Genomic DNA, 17,074 nt, shown 5'->3' on the forward strand with positions numbered 1-17,074 from the left:
GAAAAACATCCCAAAGAAGCCGAGGCCAACTTGCTGCAATCGTTGGTATTAAATCAAAACAAAGATATAATACTCTTTCCTTACAACTTCAAGTGAGTGTTACTGTCTTGTGCATATTCGGTTTCCCTTATTAGTCCAGGTTATGGTAATGTAATTGATGACTTATGCATGCATGCGCAGCTTCCACTATATTCTCCTAGAGATTAAGCTTGAGCAGGGAGTAGTAACCGTCTTAGACTCGAGACGAAAAGATCCCCAGGACTATGCGAACATGACTCAAATGCTCGAGAAGTAAGTTAAATCGATCATTATCCACCATATCAGCAACTTTGTTCATTTCCTGATATCAAGTAATTGTTTTCTTTGTCTGGCAGGGTTTGGAGAAAATTCACCTCAAAAGCTCCGGGACTGCCGAAGAAGCTGCAATTTAATCACCCGAAAGTAAGTACTATAGTAGCATGTTCCGCGCATCTCCTAGTGATTCAAGCACTAGTTTCATCAATACCATTTAGCATGCTTGCTTATCAGTTTGATTGACCTCTATTTCTTGTAAAGTGGTTGTGGCAGGAACCCGGGAATAATTACTGTGGATACTACGTTTGCGAGTCCATCCGCTACACGACCTGTGAGCGGGGCTACACTGAAGAACAATATGAAGTGCGTAAGCAATAATATTCACAATTTTATTTTATTACCATCATTTGTGTTGAGTTTCATTTATTCATATATATATGTATTGACCCCCTTCTTCAAATTAGATGTTTCGGAAGCGGGATGAACTCCTAGCACCAGATCGTATGCGAGGAATTCAAGAGGAATTGGCAGCATTCTTCCTTGACCACGTGATCGCTGAAAACGGAGAATACTATGTGGACCCTGTGTTCCTACAATTTAATTAGGAGATTGTATTGTAAGAGATAATTATTGTATATATGTAGCCGGTAGTGTCGGATAGATATACGAGAACTTGTTGTTCGACCAATATCTCGGAGAAGGAGAGGTGGTCGATATCACTTCTCTCTGTATGCATATGTTCATGACGATCTTCGGTTTCCTTCATTTGATTACTAGCTAGCGTGTCTACTCCTCTCCATACGTATATAGTACGTAGCGTCGACCAAGCACGGAGATAAGAGAGGACACTTCTCTCTATTAATTAGCTAGCTAACACAATATATGAAACACCTAAATTAACCCCCCAAAACCCCTAAACCACCCCCTTTCAAAAAAAACAAAAACCTCAGCTCCTGCCAGCTGCTGACGCGTGGATGCCTATTGGTCCCGGTTGGTGTCACCAACCGGGACCAAAGGCCCCCCTGCCTGGGCTGGCAGCAGCGGCCACGTGTAGGACCTTCTGTCCCGGTTCGTGTAAGAACCGGGACTAAAGGGTTAGGGCATTAGTAACGACCCTTTAGTCCCGGTTCGAAAACCGGGACAAAAGGCCTTTACGAACCGGGGTAAAAGCCCATTTTCCTACTAGTGTTTGTAGCCGTCTGCAGAACAGGATTAGTCATGAGCTGGCTGCCTATGGCCGTAGCACTCCACGCACAGCAGTCTGGCTTACTGCCGGGATGGACTTTGTTGTAAACTTGGCTCTCGCTGAGAAGCCTCCTTGAGTAATGAGAATTCCTTTTTCCCCGCAAAAAAAACACGCCCTTTTCTTTCTTTTTACTATTTCATCCAACGTGCTGACATGTGGGATCCAGATCTGACAGGTGGGATCAATGCAGTTCGGCTTATTTAAATAAAATGTGAGGGGCTTTTGCGAAATTTAATTCAAGTACAAGGAGTTTTCCTTAAAACAACCAGCACGCTCCTCTCTAAGCCATTGACATATGGGCCAACGCCATGTGGGCAGTGCATATGCCCGCATACGGACGGAGGCACCATATTTGAACGCTCAGACGACAGCAGTTTCATGTATTTTATAAGTTTATTAGGCATCAAAGTGGTCATGTCGGACAAGTTAAGGCACCCATGGTGTATTTGACTCTTAAAACACGCACGCACGCACGCACAAAATGCGCATTTGAGCAGACTAGTAAATGTGCACGTGCAACACACGTATTATCATATAAAAAATCATCATTCATTCTAGAAAACAATGAACAAAAATATAATAGTGTGCTAACATGAGGCAATATTTAGTGAACATATTTGTTGATCATGAGTAAACTGACAATGTTCAAGGGGAATTTTTTAAAAGTATATCACAATTTTGTGGACCAAATCCTTTTCGAATCCTTGCCGACGAACAAGTCATGTGAATATAAATTTTACATTGATATTATGAATTTTTTTAAAAAATAGACAAAGGCACGACCATGAAGAAATCGATGCACAACAATATGTATTTTTAAAAGGACATCACTGGTTCACACACATAAATGATATACATGTTTCAAAAACCTAACCAAAAATGAACATGGGTATAATGAGTAATCATGCTTGCAGGCATGGCATAGAGGGAGTGCAAATGTTCCATTCATCTCTAAAGAAAAGGGGGAATGTCCCAATCAATTCTGGAAACACAGTCATGCGGTACAAATGTTGAACCTACTCGCACAACCAGTGTAATGAGCGCATCATTCATTATACTCATCATTTACCAGGTTGTAGTAACCTCCTTTTCAAAAAAAAAACCAGGTTGCAGTAAATTGAAGTCTTGCAAGAGCGGGTTTGGTCAAGTCAGCCATGTAGTAGTTGCCAGTGACCTGGCTCCTAACAACATTGGCCATCTTGCGAAACTCCTTGTGCATGAGACTGGAGAACGCAAAGGTTTGGTCTGCTGCGTCTTCGTCATCTCCTCTTGTCAAGAGGACCACGGTCATCTCCTTTTCAGTAGCTAGCTGCACCATGTCTTCTTGTTTGACAGGTCAGAGACCAGTAGGAGTGGACATTGTAGAGGTAGTTGGTCCCCATGCTGAACTGAACCGTGGCACTGCTGTTGCGAATTACTACATCAGGTCAGAGTGCAATACATGTTAGATAGTTATGGTTTATGATAACCTTTGCAGGAGTTTAACAAGATATATTAAAGTACTGAAGATCGAAGGTGGCACGTGCATAAAAGTTTCAGGCAGTATTTCCATTTCCAGCGAACTGAACAAATAAAGTAGAAAAGGACAAGCTAATGCCATGTGTGCACAACCAGCATATGAAAGGCCAATGAAGTACACGAGGGCATCATTTGAGTTCATAGATAATCGGTGAACAAGAGGGCATCATTTTTTCAGTTTAGAAACAATACAAATTGGCAATGCATGTCAATCTGCAAGTACATAAGAGAGGTGAAACTATCTTACATAGTTGTGCATGTTTAACATGAGCTTAGTTTGTGAAGCATTTGTCAAACACCCAAGAAAAGAATATGAAAATAGATCGGAACACATGTACGACCGAGGCTACGGTGGAATTTAACAGAGATGAACGTGACTTTCGACGCACAATAGACCGAAGGACCTGAATATGTACAAAACCCATAATACCTTATTATTGATAATTACACAACATGCTTCCAAAGTATCAAATGTGCTTATTAACAGAAATACATTGAGATAGGATGCAGATCAGGAAAACGTACCAGTCACTTTGACCCAACCCGATGTAGCCGAGTTCACTGGATCTTCTCCCCGACAACTTCATTGTAGTTTCTGCACAATAACACATTTTCTGAAGAAATATATTCTGCACACGACCAACGGTTTCTCTGAAGAAATGTATTCTGCACAATAGATTAAAGTTTCTGCATGATAGTTCAAAAAAGATGGACATTAACAAACAAGCAAGCGGGCTGAAAGGAGAAACCATGTAATCCAAGTGTGCTCCCTAACCACAGATCTATCAACATATTACACAACAAATCACAGAAGTGTATTCTTGAGCTTTCTTACAAATATAAGCTGTTGTGTACCCAAATAAGATAGACTGAACCAACCTGCGCGACGTGAACACTTGCAACAGAGCATGTATCAACATTTTCCTTTCCTCTTCCTTTCCCTTGATTCTCAGGGAAATCTGATGGCCCAAAACTGGAGCACAAAAAAGTGTTAGCTGATGCTGAACCATGGGCTAATCGGCGAGTGAATAGCGAAAGCTAATAACTATGACAGATTCTTGATGTCACTAAGACCACAACATTTTAACTGTGTGTGCCCCCCTCTTTGGCGCTCAATTCCATAAGGTTTTTTTCTGTTCAGCCTCTTTCTCCTTTCCACCAAATCTAAAGTGTTAGGACACAAAAAATTTCATTTTGAAGGAAGTGGAAGTGCACTAACAGCATACTGAAGCTAGAGACTAAAAAGCACGGACACGGCAGGAATTGCCGATTGGCCGTGTCGACACGGCGGGATACGGCTGGATACGCGTATCCCCCAGTATCCCCTGATTTTCGATTAAAAAGAAAGAAAAAAGCCCAGGGACACAGCGGGACACGTACGTGACACAGACGGGATACGGCCCGGCCCAAAAACAGCCCAGAAACAGCCATGGCCCAAAACGAAACCCTGTTTTTGCAGGATCGCACGCAGCTCTCCACGTAACGAGGTGGGGCTCCCAGGTCCCAGTCTCTTCTGGATCAAAGCCGCCACCTCCTGGAACGAAGCCGCCGCTGCCTGGATTCGCCGCGGCCGCCGCCGCCAGCGACGCTTGGATTCGACCGGCCACCACTACCCCCACACCAGGAGCCAGCAGCCTCTTCTCCTGACGGCAGGTAACCCTCCCCAATCCCTGAACTAGCAGCCTCTCCTCCACTTCTTGATCTGTTTTATTCAGATTTGATCTTCCATTAAGCTGCTGGATGTTGTGCTTGGCTGCTTGCTAGCTGCTGCTCTTTGAATGCCTGTAGATTGTAGTAGTAGTGTTGCTGCTGTTGCTTGCTACTCATGTCATGTTTGCTAGTTCAATGCTTGTGCTGCTGTTGATCATGAATGACGAATGCTTGCTGTTTGTACTGCTTGCTGTTAGGTTAGGTAGAGCATGGCATCTGGGAGTGGCACAGCCGGTAGCCAATCGTCTGTGGGTGAGAGTGAAGGTCAGTCTGGTCCTGGTGCTGTAGATCCCCGAATGGGGCAGTATCTCTATTCTAATCTTTTTCTCCTTTATTTTCTGTATTAACTCTATATTACATGGCATATTTTTATTTTATTTTATATATGCTCACCGTATCCCCGAATGGCTGTTTTTGGAAAATGCCGTATCCCGTATCCCCGTATGCGTATCCCCGACTTTCCGTCCCCGTGTCCGTGCTTTTTAGGCTAGAGACATCTATTACGATTACAAAGGCAAAATAAGATAGCAGATGCATGATACTAACCTCTGAATATCGTGAACAAATATTTGAAACTGACCAAAAGTTCAATAAAAAATTTGGGCCTTAAACAATATTGACTGATAAGAGTATTTGGTACCTAAATTTACCTTCCAATTCATCACAACAATATTTAATATCACGATACAGGATATGACATAATTAAAGGGACACGTCATGATTTAAGTTACTGCAAAAAGGGTAGTTCAGAGCTCTGTAACATTTGCATACCAATCACACTACATCATAGCCTATAAGAAAGGATAACAAGTGGGGAAAGACATACCCTTCCTTCCACTAAATCCTGTGTGCCAATGTTGACAACAATGATTAACTATTACAGCCGCCAGCGGCCAACCCCGCCACCGTCGCCCGTGGCGGCGCCTCCTTCCTTGGCGCTCACCCTTGCTTTAGATTCAAAAACTCCTGCAGAAACACCGCACAAAATTCACCATTCAAACCAAACACCACACTGAACTGCTCATATTTAGTTCAGCATAATCTCAAGAATAAACATTCAAATGAAATCCCATGAGTATTCTGTAACCACCGGAACAGAAGCCAACCCAGTGTTGTGAAGACATTTATAAAGAAAAGCCTAATTTCTGAAGTTTCCTGCACAAAACAGAGATGTAATGCCTAACAGATTACAGAATTGCCATTTGTGTTAATAAAGGAAATGTATAGGATAATATATAGTACTTGGGCTTGTTGCCTGCTCATCCTAAACAAGAACACTTTTTTAAATCCATTGTTCTTTTTATAATCTACAATATTTAATACCTCAGCAGGTTTGGCAACCTTGGAGATAATTCCTCCTCACAAAAATAAGTAAATAGAATCCCTCCAATTTCCACCATCATCAATCACAACATGCACTGTTCTAAAAATAATAACCGTTGAATGAATGCAAATTCTAGAGTCTCCAATCGTGTCCTACATACTGCATGAGTATCAGCATGACAGCCATAAGTACTAAGCATATAAGCACTAACAGTTTACATTATAAGTTACAACTCTGAAGGGGCTACTATAGATGTAGGCATGAACATAAATTTGCTAGACCCAAATGATGATAGGATAAATGAAATTGAGACATTACAGGATCTGTTAGCACTGAACCGAGAACAGCATACGCCGAACTTTGTGCATTACTATCCGAACAAACAACATTGGATTTACATGAAGTATGCATCATCGTCTAGAATTACCAACGGGTAGGGGATGGAGATTGGAGAAAGAAGGGAGGGAGAGAAGACCCGCCGATTTGAGAAGCACGGGATCCGGCTTCAACGGCACCAGCGAGCACATCACAGATCGAGATGGAGATCCGAGGCGGCACACAAGTAGCAGGGGATGGAGTGGTCAAGTGGAAGAATGGATGCGTCATCGCCAGAGCAGGAGCATGCGGAGGCTCCCATCCCGGGGCGCGGCTGTGGAGAAGGAGGCGACCTCGAGCACCTTCTCGCCGCCAGCTCCAAGCCCTTCGTCGCGAGCTTGGTGTTGGATCCTGGAGAACTAAGACGACGGCGGTCTGGCGCGGAGGAACGTGGGGCGGCGGTTCGGTGCGGAGGAGCGCGTGGTGGCGGCCGGAAGGGGAGGGGAGCGGCGCTGGTGGCGATCGAAAGGGAGGCGTGGGGTGGGCGTGCTAATCTGTGGCGTGATTTGCGCCCGAGGGGAGGGGCAGGGGGACATAGGCAGGATAGTCTGCCGGCAGAACATTTCATCTGGGACGTCGGTTTGTGTCACGAAACCTTGATGTAATATGGACTGTTAGATGTGACTTAGTGGGATTAGGGCTGCAAGAAAAGCTTGAGGCTCGTGAGCCGCTCGAGATCGACTCGTTTTTTGACTCGACTCGAGATCATCTCGAAAAGAAACAAGCTGAGTTTGAACACTTTATGTAGCTCGACCGAGAAACGAGCCGATCTTGAGCCAATGTTGGCTCGCTCGATTTTAGCTCGATAGCTCGACGGAATATCATTATGTTAAATGATCATGCCATATATTAAATGAAAATAAGATAATTTATTAACATATATGTTGTCCATAATTTTCTCCATTTTATTTACCAACAACATGGAAACTTAATTAAGTGCAGAGAAGATTTAGGCCTAATTATGGCACGTGGTTGACTATGTGTTAAATATCCTATATTTTTGGCAAAGGTTTTCAGCATATTCACCTTAATTTTTTTTGTTTTATCCATGGATTTATATTTTTTTACCATCTCATTTAGCTCGAAACTAGCTCGAGATCGACTCGAGATCGTTACAAATTGAGCATGAGTCGTGTTCTATAGCTCGATCATGAGCTTCACTTAGTTTGAGCTCGCTTGAATTTTCATATGAATTGAGCTGAGCCAACTCCAACTCGCTCAAACTCGACTCGTTTGCAGCCCTAAGTGGGATTAATGGGACGCCCCTGGTAATCCTGTGTACATCTTTTGGTGTGGTTATAGGATAATTTAAGTTTGCTTTTTTAATAGTAGTAATAGAAGTAATAGATAATAGATAATAGATCTAATCTAAACTATTATTAAAAGAGCAAACGTAAATTCTGTTAAAGTCACACAACAAACTGTACACGGGATAACCACAACCTTTCGATTAACTTAACTAAACACATCCTACCGTCAATATTACGTCTATGGTCTACCATCCAGATGAACGCGTCAGATCAAATGTTCTGCCGCTGCCCGTGGTCTGCCAATCGTCCTAGTGCTCCGCCTCCCCAGGATCCACGCGGCCCCACCTGCAAAACCGTGATTTGTGGATCAATTCCGCCCACCCTTTTTCTCTAGCCCAGATCGAGAAGGACGCATCCTGCGACACTACAGTAACGTCGGCGCCCTCCACGGCGTTCGCCGCGGACGAGACGATACCGGCGCGGCGCTTCATCAGGTTGTGGCAGCCAGCGGCCGTCGCCGGCACGGAGGCGCCGTGCGCCATCCTGGTGGTGCCGGCCCACTGGGTGACCGAATCTCCGGCCGTCAACGTCATCCGCGGCAACAACGACACCATCTACAATCTAAACTGCTATTAAAAGAGCAAACGTAAATTCTGTTAAAGTCACACAACAAACTGTATACGGGATAACTACAACCTTTCGATTAACTTAACTTAAACACATCCTACCGTCAATATTACGTCTATGGTCTGCCATCCAGATGAACGCGTCAAATCAAATGTTCTGCCGCCGCCCGTGGTCTGCCAATCATCCCAGTGCTCCGCCTCCCCAGGATCCACGCGGCCCCACCTGCAAAACCGTGATTTGTGGATCAATTCCGCCCATCCTTTTTCTCTAGCCCAGATCGAGAAGGACGCATCCTGCAACACTACAGTAACGTCGGCGCCCTCCACGGCGTTCGCCGCGGACGAGACGATACCGGCGCGGCGCTTCATCAGGTTGTGGCAGCCAACGGCCCTCGCCGGCACGGAGGCGCCGTGCGCCATCCTGGTGGTGCCGGCCCACTGGGTGACCGAATCTCCGGCCGTCAACGTCATCCGTGGCAACAACGACACCATCTATAACTTCCCAAGTCCATGTACCAGGTTCGTGAGTTCGCCCGTGCGCCCCTCTCGCTTCTATGTACCAGGACCATTGTATGGATTCAGCGTTCGATTCCAATAGCCGCGGATTGCGTCATTGTCTAGGTTTGGTTGCGAGTTGTTGATCGCTGGGGATTGGATTGGATGGCGCAATACTACAGGGTAAGCATTACTGGGCAACAAACTGTTCGTGCAAAAAATGGTTCGTCGTTTCCTAATTTTTTTTCTGATTTTTGTTGCCCATGGTACTTAGGCCATCAGCCATCTACAATGTCGGCGCCCTCAATGGCGTCCGCCGTGACTTGCTGCTCTCCGTGCGCTTCAGTGCCGTCCAGACATGATGTCTTAGGAGTGTGTGACGGCGCCCTTGACGACATGCGTGGCGGGGCACGACGGGCTTATGTGTCCAATTACTGATTCCTTCACCTATTTCTGACAGCATTAAGGTTGAGTTTTGTCAAGTCATTTCTTTCATATATGCAATGGTTTGAGAGAAGGAAGTACGAGATTAATCTTTTGATCTTTGCAATATACATCTTTTATACAGAGTCCCAGTGTCGATGCTTTACAAAATGAAAGAACTATGTACAAATTCCCTCTGATGCTTAATTGGTTACTTGTTTCTCTCATTTTCCTTTGTATTTTGAACAAGTAAAATACTCTTGGGTCTATCAGAAGAACATCAACTTCTGTTTAAGTTTCAGGTGGTGCCGCTGCCCTTCCTCTGCCTGCTACGGACTAGCCCCTCTGCGTCACCCTGCTGACTCCTTGCATGCAATCGACGGGCTAGGTAACTCGCCTTATTCCTCATCTCTTCCTTTCCCTCCCTTCCTCTTGCTTCTCTCTGCCATCTAGATTAGCCCCTGGATATGGACGATTTCATGTCCTCCATTGTCGTTGTTGCTATAATACATTATGATTTATTACAGCTTGTCTGAATGGGTTAGAAGAGGAGTGATGAACTGTTTCGTAGGCATCCATGTATGTTTTAAGTTTCATTATCATCTGAAGTATAAACTTGCTTCAAACGGTGAATTTACATTCTGCCACAAAATTTCTCTGCGGCTGTGGTTGTATTGGAAACATCTTATTCTAAAAAGTAAATGTTTTCACGCCAAGTATCTATGGTTTGTTTTGTTCGGATAAGTGATGCAATCAGTAGCACTGTTGTCTTTCATACAATTTATACTCTCAATATTCTTATTTACCTCCAAGACTGTAGCCCACAAACTAAAAAGTAAATGCTTATTCCTCTCTGTCCAGGATACTATTGTGAGATGGTCTGATACATAAAAGACGGCCTCAAGCCCCTCTAAGGAAGCATCCAGTCTCGCCGTTATACCAATTTCGCCGGAAAAACGATCTACTAACTTTGCCGGAGCGCCGACTGCCTGTGCTCCACCTGAGATACGCCGAACAGCCAAGCCACGAGTAGCCTTGAAGTAGCAAGCTGTTATGTTTGAAAATTAATTTAAAAAAAAACATGTGTTCTGGGCTTTATACTTTACCATGATCTTTTACTGTGTGCCTGCAACCGTAGCGCCCATCGGCATGACCTTGCCATACACGGACAGTCTGCTGAGTAATTCAGAGCAAGAAAGTTATTTTACTGGAGAAAGTACATCCAGTATGAAACCCGGGAAATTAAATTGAAATCTGTCCGCAACAGTTAGGATTGTAGTATGCAAGTTTACAGATGAATATATTAAGTTTACTATGAACTAAAAGAGCGCAGGTTTGACAAAAAACACAATTCAGGGTCACACGCTTCAGGCTCACATTTTCAAATGGTTGTAGAAGGGACCTACTACTTGAAAGTTAATGAAGCTTTATTACTTTTCTCCACATTGGTAACTTCACTTTTCAGAATAGAGGTGGATCATCCATTACTCATGGTCATACGTATTCTTCCTTCTACTGATGTTGCCCTGCCCATTAAAGTGTCTTTTCTGAACATTGCGGTCGTGCTCCACGAATCAGATACTACTATCGGCTATTGTAGTGATGTACTGTTCATCTACTACGCCTACAAAAGCGTGAAGTGCAGATCTTATACTGATTCGGTAAAGTTAAACCATAAAATGCTCGACCAATATCATGAGCACGACTGTGAATTCTAACATGGAGTAGAGTTAATAGGGTATTTGGGGGAAAGGAATCTTAAGATTAGCAAGGTGACAAGTGTTGGGGAGTATTATCAGTGAACATACAGTAGATAGCTAGATTAGTTGGTTGTGTCTTCCATCCATTTTTTTTTTGTAAACCGCCAACATAGGCTCACTCTGCACCAAGCAGATGGTAGTTCTAGCTGAGGAGGATACAAAAAGAAAAACAACCAAACAGAATTAAGCAGCAAGAATTTTACCACAGTTTTATTTGCTTGTACACAACAAGTTTATCATTTAGCATTTCTCATTCATTCGCCCTTAAAATGTATCCTTGGATTGTTGAACTTATAGGCATTAAATTCATGATTGAAGGAGTGTCTCATGGCTTAATAGTCATTTAGGCACGTGAAATTTTTAGGAGTGAAGTCAGGAGAATAGGGCCATGGGGGCGTGGTCAGTGGCGCAGTGGATCCCGGCCCTTGCCTATGGGGGGCTTCATTTTTAGATGTGTTTTCGAGTTTTGTTAGGGTTTGTGTCCTGTTCAGAAAGGCGAGACGGAGGCGGCTCCCTGAATATGGAATAAGGTTCTCCCCGCCTAGCCCCCGTTCCGGTGGTGCACCTAGCACCGTCGGTGGGCGTGTGGAGGTGTGTCTCCGGCGGATCCGCTTGTGGTGGATTTCCTTGGATCTGTTTGTCGTTCGTCTACGTTTGTGTCTTCAGGTTGGATCCACTGCGCCACGTAACTCTTCATCGGCGGTGGTTGCTGTTCTGCTGCGATGGTCCTATGGAGGCTTAGCACGACAACTTCCCGACTGTCTACTACAACAAGTTTTGCCCGGCTCCGGTTAGGAAGGGACAATGACGGCGGCGTGTCTTCCGCTCGTTTCAGTGCTTGTAGTCGTCGCTAGGTGGATGTAATTTTTATTATTTCTGATGTTCGTTGTACTGTCATGATTGAAGATGAATAGATCGGATGTTTTCTCGCTAAAAAAAGAATCCAGATAATGAAGCAAATAACTTGGTTAGAAGGTAAATTCATGATCACCAATGCCTAGCTATTTTTTGATCTTACATAAACTATAAAGGATGCAAGTGTAATGTGTAGGTTCAGAGAGCATCCCTGTCCATGAACAATACTTTACATTTATGAATATCCCTAGCTTTATTTTCATTATTTTGATCATCATTATATTTTGTTGGTACACCATTATATTTTGTTTATTTTACTGATCTATTTTCTTTCTAAGATGAATGCTGGTTTCTTTTTACATGATGATACGTATGTTGCACGTGCACGCTTACTAGTAATAGATAATAGATGATCGGCCTCGGGCAGAAAATTTCGAGTTGCCTTTCCTTTTCCCCGGATTGCATGTCCTCCAAGTCGCTGCCGTGGCCGATCACCGATGGACCGAACCGAACACACTACGTACGTATACGCGCTAAAACACACCGCTGTCCATCAACCTACGACGATCGCCGCCGCACCGAACGGCTTGTTCCGTGTTCGTACGTGTCGTCGACCGAACACCCGAGCACCACCATGCACGTAGCACGTACGTACGTTCCAGAGAGTTTCCATCGATCGTTAGGTTGCGCGCCACTGTTGACCCTTTCCCGCGCCCCCGCCGCTCGCTGGTCCGCCGCGCCGTGCTCCGGAGGACGCTACGCTCCTGCTCCGCCTTCAATGGCATGCACCATGCATGAGCATGATCCAACGCGCGCGACGTTACCTAACGGTGCAGAACAGTACATGGATTTCCTCTTGACGATGCCGAAACAGTACAATGATTCTCCCCCTTTGAATGTTTTCTTCTTCTACCGCTCTACGTACGTATGCGCGGTGGCTTCAAGTGGTATAGAGCTTGAACTGTCCACGCGCATGCATGGCGCATGCGGCACCCATAGAATTGACTGTTGATCCGGGACAATTAGCTTGGCTGTGGCTGGCCGAGGGATGATCAAGGTGGTAGGTGCTAGGCTGTCTAATCACATAACCAAAATCCCGTCGTCAATTTGCCAGCGCTTCGTCATCAACGTGCATGCCATGCCATTCCAATTCCATCTGCTCAGTGCTCGCTCGCTAGCTCGCGCAGGAGCGTAAATGCAGTGGCGCCAGTGTACTGCTGCTGCTGGCACGGGGCCGGGGGGCCACTCACAGAGGTGAAGGGCCTGACGCCGACGTGTCCCGCACCTGGGCGCGGCGGCCGTGGCGTGGCCCGCCTGCGCCTCCGCGCCGCACATGGGTTCGGTGCCGTGCTATCCCGGTCACCCAACGGGACCCGAACGCCCCTCTCCTGCAGCGTACGTGCCCGCGGACCCACCACCAAGAGCGCACTGTGGGCTCACGCCCTCGCTCTTCCGTGCCTGTGTACCCTACGGTTGACTGCTGAGGCAGAGGCAGGATAATAGGGTGCGTTGGGTTTGAGGATCAAAAGACATGGGGTGGCATGGTTCCATTCCCGATGCATGGGTCGGTTCCATTCTTGTGTTTAGTTGTAGATAAAAAAGACCTAAATTGATTTTGTCCATGTGTTAGGTTGAGAGATGGAATAAGAATGAGAAGACTTTGATTTCACTCACCTCTTTCATATGGATGGTGAGATTACCTCTCACGTGCTCATATGAACATTTCATTTGCGTTTGACAGATGAATAATGAGGCGGTTCCTCCAAATCGTAGGCATCGCTAGATGAAGCATCTCGGGGGAATATCTATTGCATGCGGACAGTCCGGTTCTGGTTACATACCAAGTGAACACGAGTACGGGCTGCCAGAGACGGAATCAACCCATTCGATGACACCTAATCCTCAAACCAAACACACCCCAGAGAGAAGGTAAAATGGTCAATCTCGCACCCTGTTGGGGATATAACTACTGGGTATGAACCGCCCAGGAGAGGCCGGGTCATACCACTGGTGACTTATCAAAGAAGATGGTGGATCATGCAAGCCCGTTGACGGCCCAAAACCCAGAGGCGACTGAAGGCCCAAGAGGATGAACCGCCATATGTGTATGACTTGTTTTGTGAGGCAAGTGTAATTAGTCACCAAGCTGGACACGTTGTGTATGAGCCGGCCGGGACTCTGTGAGCCACCGGGCGTCAACCTGTGTATATAAAGGGACGACCCGACGGCGGTTTAGGGCAAGGAACAAGAGATCGAGGACTAGGTCAAGCGTATTCGCTCCATGGTAATCGAAACCCAAGCAATACTACCTCAAACTGGATTAGGCCTTTACCTTCACCGTAAGGGGCCGAACCAGTATAAACCCTCTGTGTCTTTTGTCCCGTTTAACCCCTTTAACCTAACCTAGTTGCGGTGGCTCCATGACTAAGTCCTTCCACTAGGACATCTGCCGTGACAATTCCACGACAGTTGGCGCCCATCGTGGGGCTGGCGCACGGTGGTTTCGAGTTCTTAAAGGGCAACTTTGAGGGCATCAAGGGATACGCTGTGGGCCGGATGACCAAGAGTCGTCGCGGCAAGCTCTACATCGACGATGTAGGCTGGGGCCTCGAGGCCGTCTCATTTCGGCAAGATCGGCGGAATCCACGTCTTCATCGGCAAGATCGGCGAACCGGGCCCTGAGCCGGACACCTGCACCGACATCATCGAGACGGCTCAGCGTGCACGACCCGCCTGGGTTCAACCCGCCGTGAAGCACGCCTTTGTTGGTTTCATCCATGGGGCGAAAGTTGAAGAAGGATCTGTGTCTGGTGGTGAGACGGCCATCTACTCTGATGGTGAATCGTCCACAGGCGAGACTAATTCAAGGTATCAACTGCAAGACGACCAACTTGGGGGCTGTTCCGATGGTGACAGTATTCCGGACCCCTATGAGCCGCTGAACAGGGTCGCGATCTTCATGGCCGGTACACAACCGGCGCTTGGTTCAACAACCGCCGCGACTATGACCTCCAGCTCAACTGCTGCGGCGGCGGCTGGTGCTAGCGGCTCTGCACGCCCGCCGGCTCAAGTTCTCATAGAATTGTTGGAAGCTTTGGCGACTCTAATGGGGGTGGAGGTAACCCCGGAAACTCAGGAACATCATAAGGTTGATGTGGCGAAGTTGCGAGAAGAGATCACTCAAGCCAAGGAAGAACTGGCGGCTGAGAACACTAGGATGGCTACAGAGCAGGCTGCTTTGGATGCCCAGGCACAACAGATTCATGCAGACTCTTTCCGGCTCACCTTGGATCAAAACGCTTCAAATGAAATCATGAGAAGGACGCACCAGAGTCGCTTACCCCCGGTTTATGATGCGAGAAACTTCTTCAATACGCCTGGAGCAGGGACCAGTGACCCGTCGGTGGTGAACCGGGTGGTTGAGATGCCCGGGGCTGGAGCGCCGGCTCAGCCGCGTACGATGGATCCGCCCCGTTTGAATACTACTCCGCCTCAGCACGTACCAACCCCTCCGAGTCATTATTCTAACCCTTTGGATAATATGATTGCTGCGGCGACACGATTGGCGGCTCTCCCAGTTGAAGGCGAGTCTCCGGCTGCGATTGAGACACGAAGGGCTAGAGAACTTCTTCAGATAGCATTGGATCAGCAGGCGGCTTATTCATACAGCCGTGAAAGGATTCACTCAACCCCTCATCCAAGCCGGAGTTATAGCAGACACATTGACTCACCAGCAGTTTCGAGCAGTGAACAACGCCGCAACCAGCCTCGTGGGCATGACCCGGCGCGCGGAGGTGTAGATGCTCGGACTTTGGTGGATCAGGGCAGAGCGCGTCGAGAGGCTGAGCTGGCGGCTCAGTTAGCGGCTCAACAACAATCTCCGGTTTATCCGTTAACTTCGGTGGAGGCAGGAGTGACCTCTAAAACCTTAGGTGTACCATGTTTAGTGTCGGCTCTGCGTAACAAGCGTTTGCCTAAGGATTCAAGGGTCCTCGTAAGGTGCCTAATTACACGGCAGATCAACCCCCTGAAGCTTGGATTGAGAGTTATGAGATGGCCATGGAGATGCTGGATGTTAGTGATGCTGCATGTGCTAAGTATTTTACCATGATGTTGGATGGGCCGGCTCGTACTTGATTGAAAGGGCTACCTGCTAACTCCATTAGGTCATGGGCAGAGTTGAAGGCCCGTTTTATCCAGAATTTTAAAGACACGTGCAAGCAGCCTATGTCAATCCTGGATTTGGATTCTTGTGTCCAAGGTGAGGGCGAGTCAACAACCCATTGGGTGCGCCGGATCTCAGCTGTCATACACTCGTCGGATAGTATCAACGCCAGGTCAGCAGTCCTGATGTTGGAGAAGAATTGTTTGGGTCATTTCTTTCTCCCTTTGAAGCAGAAGCTGGGGCGGCTTAAATGCCACTGCAACGACATGGGGGAGCTAATGGCGGCTCTCGTCAAGTATGCCGACTCTGATAGTACCAAGGTGTGACAGCCTGATTTTTGGCCCTTTCTTTTTCTTTTGTTTTTCTGAGGTTTTTGCTTGAGTTTTCTTTTTACGTGGCTTTGTGGTCTGGAAACTGAAGAAGATGCCCTCTTCTTTGTTTCCAGAGTGGCTTGTCATTCCCAAACCCTTCCCTAGACCCTGTCATTTTCATCCTAGCCCAAATCCCAATATTCTTTTTATTGGGAATATTCCTTTTCTATTAAAGGAATAACTCAAATTGCCCTAGGTTGTGAAGCAACCTTTATTCCCATCACTCCTAAAATTCCCAAATAATTCTCATAAATTGTTTGGGTCATATCTTTCTCAAATATGGCAAAATATTTCATTTATCATGTTTATCATCATGCTCAAATAATTCATTTCCTATTCTGCCCTAAATGGCACATTGTGAAGCAAGTGCTATTTTCCTTTTCCCAATTGACCTCAAACTCCTTGGACACCTTTTCATGTCCATATCATTGCCACATGCCAAAATGCAACCTCATTTGCCTAGTAATTATTTAATTATGATTTTGCAAAGTTTCTATCCAAAAAGAAGCTTTGTGAAGTAGGTGCAAGCTAGGCATATCCAAATGAGTTGCCATTTTGCATGATCGCCGGAAAGATCACTGTGGTATCGAGGATACCGAGTTGTTGGATATTCGTGATGTTGTGCGAGAATCGTGGGTAAAGATCAAGCTCCTTGTGGTCAT

The 17,074-nt window shown here is 46.2% G+C and overlaps 3 long non-coding RNA genes across 4 annotated transcripts; 1 reads left to right on the forward strand and 2 right to left on the reverse strand.

Annotated features, from left to right (window-relative positions):
• Window positions 1-2,325: 2,325 nt before the first annotated feature.
• LOC123077522 (uncharacterized) lies at window positions 2,326-7,008 on the reverse strand. Of its 2 annotated transcripts, XR_006436675.1 has the most exons (5): window positions 6,520-7,008; window positions 5,595-5,734; window positions 3,938-4,031; window positions 3,584-3,653; window positions 2,326-2,957 (listed from the first exon to the last, which is right to left on the reverse strand). It is a non-coding gene; the product is annotated as an uncharacterized lncRNA (long non-coding RNA). The 2 variants fall into 2 exon arrangements; XR_006436674.1 differs by having other exon boundaries at window positions 5,595-7,006.
• Window positions 4,919-5,588, reverse strand: LOC123077523 (uncharacterized). Its single transcript, XR_006436676.1, has 2 exons — window positions 5,162-5,588; window positions 4,919-5,014 (listed from the first exon to the last, which is right to left on the reverse strand). It is a non-coding gene; the product is annotated as an uncharacterized lncRNA (long non-coding RNA).
• Window positions 7,009-8,543: 1,535 nt separating the features above from the next.
• On the forward strand, window positions 8,544-10,425 carry LOC123074173 (uncharacterized). Its single transcript, XR_006435890.1, has 4 exons — window positions 8,544-8,862; window positions 8,965-9,021; window positions 9,113-9,649; window positions 10,123-10,425. It is a non-coding gene; the product is annotated as an uncharacterized lncRNA (long non-coding RNA).
• The last annotated feature ends 6,649 nt before the right edge of the window (window positions 10,426-17,074 follow it).

The sequence above is a fragment of the Triticum aestivum genome, chromosome 3D, assembly GCF_018294505.1.
Source record: "Triticum aestivum cultivar Chinese Spring chromosome 3D, IWGSC CS RefSeq v2.1, whole genome shotgun sequence".
Classification (NCBI taxonomy): domain Eukaryota; kingdom Viridiplantae; phylum Streptophyta; class Magnoliopsida; order Poales; family Poaceae; genus Triticum; species Triticum aestivum.